Source organism: Oryctolagus cuniculus, chromosome 8 (genome assembly GCF_051225735.1).
Source record: "Oryctolagus cuniculus isolate XC-2025 breed Fujian yellow rabbit chromosome 8, ASM5122573v1, whole genome shotgun sequence".
Taxonomy (NCBI): domain Eukaryota; kingdom Metazoa; phylum Chordata; class Mammalia; order Lagomorpha; family Leporidae; genus Oryctolagus; species Oryctolagus cuniculus.
In genome coordinates, this window is record NC_142874.1 from 116937039 (window position 1) to 116943890 (window position 6852).

Genomic DNA, 6852 nt, shown 5'->3' on the forward strand with positions numbered 1-6852 from the left:
GGTTTAGACGCCCATATCCAAAATCAGAGTACCTGAATTTGATTCCTTGATACTGCGCCTGACTCCACCTTCCTGCTGATAAAGTCGTTGAGAGGCCACAGGTATTGGCTCAAGTACTTGGATCCTTGCCGCCCATGCAGGAGACCTGGATTAGATTCCTGGCTCCTGGCTTCAGCCAAGTCCAGACCTGACTCTTGTGGACATTTAGGGAGTGACCCAGCAAATGGGAGTACCTTTTATCTTTCTCTTCCACCCTGCCACTCTCAAATATTTTTTATGCACATCAAAAAACGTCACTCTTACTCTCTCCTCATCCACTCTGTCCCTTATACTCACTTCCTGCCAATCAAACACCTTTTTCTCCTTTGTTTTCCTGTAAATCTTTCTGTTGTTTCATGATAAAAAAGATCAACCAAGACAAAATAACATCCTTATTTTTTCCTTCTCTTGCAAAAGTAAGGTAGCATATTACGTAGAGTCTGGGCCTTGCTTCTTTCACTATGTTGCTTGTTGATCAAAGCCAGGTGTGTATTCACTTGGGCTAAAAATTATCAGCAACCATCTATTAGCAACACATTACTTGTAAGGCACTGCAAAGTGCTATGGAGATAAAAAGGAAGTAATGAGACATATTTTGAATCTTAATGATTTTATAACCTGATCAGGGTCAAGACAAACTCTTGTGAAGTTAAAGTGAAAAATACAGGATGGTTTTCCCATATCTTCTCTGGCATGGAAGAAGCTGGAAGCTGCTTCTCTAACAAGTAAACAAGCTAAACAGACTGAGAAAGCAATCCCACCTCTTAGATCTGTCAGAGGTGGGGACACAGGGTCAACCACTGACCACCCAAGTTGGAGAGACCAGGAGGCAAACACAGAGATCCAGGACACATAAGAGCAGAAACCATGAACAGAGCCATGAACGGAGCCAGTGCTGGAAACCGCACTCCAACCAGATAACTGCCAGGGAATCTACATGGACCACTCTGAGATACAAGCTCAGAGGACTCAGTCAGCAGTTCCCCTGTTCCCACCCTTGTTTTTGCTCTGGGACATTGACTAAGTTCTCACTGTAAATATCAGAGAAAAACTCCCTTCTTGCAGGGATGGGGGAACAGGAATGATTTTGAAATCCAGTAGAGCATTCTGTTCTGACAAGGTCTTCCTGCAGGAGAAACTAATTACCCAGAGCCTAGCCTGCTAGGGTTATTATCGGAGCCTAACTGACCTTGGGGGAGGGACTTCTCAAGTCCAGGAGGCTGTGCTCATCCTGCACCATCAAAGGGAGACAGTCAAGAAGCAGGAGTGAAGTTCCACTCCAGGGCGCAGGCTCACTAAGAGGGAGCCCGGTGACAGACCTGGAGAAGGCTTCCCTTGTATTCACGGCTGACCATCACATCACTAAAGGCCTGTTTACCTCAGTGCCTTTCACCTTCTGCATCATGTCTGGCAGTCAAGAACAAGTGGCAAGGCAAGGGAAAGGGTGAAAACACTGTTTAAGACAGCAGACATCAGAATCAGTGCAGAGATGGCAGGAATTATCAGCCTGGAATTTAAAACAAAGATGATTAAGATGCTAAGGGCTATAATGAATAAAATAGCATGCAAAAAGATATCTGGGAGACATGAGAGATGAAAATTCAGAAAGCTCAGAAAGACAAGCACCACATGACCTCATACATGAATCTAAGAAAGCTGATGTCATAGCAGATAAGAATATTATGCCAGTTGCCAGGGGAAGGGGAGAGTGGGGTGGTGCTGTGGATGTTTAACGGGTGTTAAGTTGTAATTAGGTAGGAAGAAGAGGTTCTGGGGTTCTGTTGCACAGTTGGGCAACACTAGACAAGGTATTGTATATTTCTCTAAAAAAAACTAGAAAAAAAGAATTTGAATATTTTTACCATAAAGAAATATTAAATGTTTGAAGAGATACATATGTTTACCCTAATTAGATATCACATGGTCCTCCCTAAATATGTCCAATTTTTGTGAGTCAGGTAAAATTTTACAACATTTTTACAAAAGAAAAGAAATGCTAGGGATGAAGAACGGTGTAATAGGAATGCAGAATGTCCTTGGTGGACTTACTGGCAGAATCAGACACAGATGGGGAAAGGACCTCTGCGCTGAAGGCTGTCTCAATTGAAACTGCCAAAAATAAAAGCAAAGAGAAAAAAGATTGAATAAAAGAATACTCAAAAGCTATATAGTGGGACAAAAATAAAGGTGTAATATATATGTAATGGAGTTTCAGATGGAGAAACAAAAAAGAAAATGAAGAACTATTTGAAATATTGCCTTAAAAATTTCCAAATTAATATCAGACACCAAATCACAGATCCAGGGAGTTCAGAGAACATTAAGCAGGATAAATGCCAGAAAAGCTGCCCTTAAGTATATCATTTTCAAAGTACAGAAAATAAAAAGTGAAGAAAGAAGTCAGAAGAGAGGGAAAGAAATCCTGGGGTCGGTGCTGTGGTATGGAAAGTTAAGCCTCCACCTGCAGTGTCAGCATCCCACATGGATGCCATTTTGAGTCCTGGCTGCTCCACTTCCCATCCAGCTCCCTGCTAATGTACCTGGGAAATCAGTTGAGGGTGGCCCAAGTGCTTGGGCCCCTGCACCCAAGTGGGAGACCTGGAAGAAGCTCCTGGCTCCTGGCTCCTGGCTTCAGCCTAGCCCAGCCCCAGCTGTTCTGGCCATTTGTGGAGTGAACCATTGGACGGAAGATCTCTCTCTTTCTGACTCTCTCTCTGTATTTCTGCCTTTCAAATAAATAAATAAATCTTTTTAAAAAATCCTATAGAGGAGCATAGGAAAGAATTACACCTGACTTCTCCTTAGAAACCCTGCAAGCAAGAAGAAAGTGAAGTATTTAATGTGCTGAGAGAAAAGAAAAACAGTCTGGAATTCTGCATCTTATAAATTTGTCCTTCAAAGTGAAGGAGAAATAAAGATTTTCTGAGACGCAAAAATTGAGGGAAGGTGTTGTCAGTAAAACTGCCTTGTAAGAAGTGTTAAATTCTTCAGAGAATGAAAATGACAAAAATTGGAAACTTTAACCTACATAAATAAAGAAAACATCAAAGAGAGGAATAAAGGAAGGCTAAAAATTTATTTTTTTATTCTTGATTGAACAGATAATCAAATTGAAATTCAAAATAAAAATAGAAATAATGTATTAAAATATATGCACATGCTTAGACTTATTTATGTAGAAATGAAATGGATGACAACAATGATATAACAGACTAGAGGAAGGAACTCAGATTATTTTGCTATTCTAAGATTTTGCCCTAACCCATGAACTGATAGTGTTATCTGAAAGTGAACTTGGATTGTAAACTACAGGGCAACCATGAAAAATAGCAGAAGTGTAATGGATATGCAAATAAAGGAGAGAAAGTGGAATCATGAAATGCTCAATGAAAATTACAACAGGCAGAAAAAGAGTGGAAGACAAAATAAGAACAAGAGCAACAAATAGGAAGCTGTTATAAATATTAGTCTTAATAGATCAACAATCCCTTTGAATATTATGGTCTAAATACAGAAAGCAAAGGCTGTCAGAGGGGATCCAGAAACAAGACTCACTGAGTCTTTTATATGATTCAATTTTCTGGGCCTTCCATTCAGTTTTCTCATTAATCTAAGACTATTCTAAAAAAAAGTCTATGAAAGTGTGTGATGACATACAAAGTCTGTATGTAATGCTGAGTTCTGGGTTCAGGCCTTGAAACATGGTAGGCTTTCGAAGAGGAACATCAAGAACACGACGGGGACAGTCAGTGAAGAAGGCAATGCAATTTGAGCTGACAGTGAATGTTATCATTTGAAAGAATTCCTACTTAAAAAATATTTATTTGCTTATTTGAAAGGCAGAGTGGAGAGATTTTCCATCCACAGTTTCCCTCCCCAGATGGCTGCAACAGCCAGGGCTGGGCCAGTAGCCAGGAACTCCATCTTGGTCTCCCATTATGGGTAGCAGGGGCCCAAATACTTGGGCCATCCTCTGCTGCCTTCTGAGGTGTATAAGCAGGGAGTTGGATCAGAAGTGGAGCAGCCAAGACTCGACCTTACAACACGACATACAATGATGGTGTCTGAAGTAGTAGCTTACCTACTTCACCTCAACACCTGCTCCCTACTTACCATATAAAAAACATTTATCTTGGTGTGGTCCATATTTTTCAATCATGGTTCAACTTTCCTCACTCCCATTGCTGTTATTCTGAGAAAAGTTTGGTAAAGAGGCAAATGCTTAGCCTAGCAGTTAAATGCCTGCATCCCACACTTGTGTGCCTGCGTTTGACATCTGGCTTTGGCTCCTAACTCCAGTTTCTTGCTAATGCAGACCTAGGTAGGCAGCCATGATGACTACAGTGCTTTGATTCCTGCCACCCACTTGAGAGGCCTGGATTGTGGTTCCAGCCCCCCTGCTTGGCCCTGGGCCCAGCCCCAGTCACTGTGGTCATTTGGAGAGTGAACCAGTACATGGCATTTCTCTCTCTCCCGCTCAGATAAATATTTGTTAAAGTTCATTGAAAATATTAATTTGAATGAAAGGAACAGAACTAATGAATTGCCATATTTGTAAATGTCTGGTTTGGTTTGTTTATAGTAGCTTAAGCTCTCAGAATATGTTTTTTCTCCTCTTTCAGCAGGATAACACATGTGATGCTGCTTTAACCAATACAGGCGCTGCTCTACTCAGTGGATACGCACCAGCGTGGCCTGCTCCTGTGTCAGCCGGAGCACAGCTAGGAATTCAGATTCTCTCAGGTTGTATAAGAGCTCTAAGTCCATCAGGCGATTCTGATGTACCCTAAAGTTTGAGAACCGTTGATTTAAGAGGAGGTGCAACAGAGAAGGCAGAGGGATGGTCTTGCTTAAAAGGCCAGTGTCTTGGGAGTTAACCAGATTTACAAGTCTAGAAGAGACAGAAGAGATAGTGGTATTGCGTACTCAGGTTTGGAGATTTCTGCTCTAGACTAGTGCCGTCCATCCTGAAAGTTCTGGAATTAGCATGGAGACTGGAAGGAATATTTACTGAGAATTGACAATTTATGCCAGACATTGGGTAATGCACTTCACACACGACCTTACATTGCGCTTGCCAGCCAGCTAGCTGTGAGCTGGGGGTGACGGCCTCTATTTTACCAACACGTGGACCAGCTCAGAGGGAGACAGCGAATCCATAGCACATCCAGAAAGAGATGAGTGACAGGTGACATTTACATACAGCACATATTTTAATTGCTTCAGGTTCAGGGTTTAGTTTCTTTGGTTTCAGGGTGGCAGCTTTAAAATGCAATGCATTCTAAACACTTACTGTGTGTTTCTAGTTGTAACAACCATGCAATTACCACCTTGTAGACTGGAACCGTTCCACAGCGGACTATAACACATTTCCCCCAAAGGCCGAGTTTCCTCAGAAGGATCGGTTAGATGAAATCCAGTTTATGAGGGAGAATTCAGGACAGGATATTCGATAAAACTGTCATGACTCTGGGTAAGCGAACAATGGTACAGTTTGATGAGAAGGTCATCTTCCTGTATCACCTTTTCTCTCTGCTCAACAGAACAATCCAAGAATCCGATGCAAACAAGGCTGCCCTTCCCTCAGGAGAGAGCAGTCTAGGCGCTGGGGCTGGCCTCTGGGATGGGACTGCTCCGCCCCTCTCGCTGGGTAAACACCTTAAGTGGAATCCGGTGGGGAGCGGAGGGCCCAGGTGAGCCCAGTACAGCTGGGGCTGGTAGAACCCGGGACATGGAAGGCACCAGCTGTGAGGGTGCGAACCGACCCGATGTGCTCATTGGCCCGGGCACTATTTGACGTTGTGTTCTGCGGCCGGGTGGCACGTATGACTACGGAGGACCTACCTGCCGCCAGCAGTCCCACCCGTCAGCACAGGTAATGTTAGGGTCGAGAAGCACCCGCCACCCAAGGAACGACTCCAAGAGACACTCTCATGCAATCAGCAAGGGGTTTATTGATCCAGCATGCTGGGGCTCTCTGAACACGCAGGAACAGAGCAGCCCCGAGAAGTCAAGGGTCAGGGTTTTTATAGGGTTTTCAGAGACTAGCAAATCATCTCACACCACGGGAAGCTCATTAGCAAATCAACTCACACCGTGGGAAACTCAAAGCATGTGCGGGGAGTTCAAAGGACATCTCCTAGAATTGATTGATGCATTAACGGCAGGTGAGGCAAGGGTTACACAGCTTTGGCCCCTTATCCTCACACAGGTGCAGCTGTAAAGATAAGGAACCAAAACTATACAACCCCTGCCCCACAGGGTTTCAGCTTTCGGGAAGCAGGTTTGGGCCTGCAATTTTCTAGCTCAATTCTTCAGTAAATGTCCCTGTGGATCGCACTTTTGGGTATTGGTGAATTTTTGCATGAGCTCTTTTGGACTCTAGGATCCTGTAGCGTGGCTCCAAGTATAACATTTTAGAGCACAGTTATCGAGGTGTATTTAAAATATGTGGTAAAACAGGTAGAAACCGCTGGGCCAGGGTGCTGTGGGTGTTGGATGTGCACGTGTATAGTGGTGTGCTGGACTGGCCAACGCCAGCATGGGAGAGACCGTTGTTAAATTTTCGGAATTTCACAAACTGGTTCTGAAACATAGCTGTGTTTAAAGATGAAACACAGGAGTTCTCACTTTCTACTAGGGCCTGGCTTCAGCCCCTCTGTGATATGGCAGTCGGCATCCGCTCAAATCCACTGTATAAAATGGCGTTGTATTTGCATATAACTTAACCCATATCCTCCGAAAGGTTAAATGGTCTCTGTTACTTTTAATACCTAGCACAGTGTGAATGCTATATAAATAGTTGTATTCCTT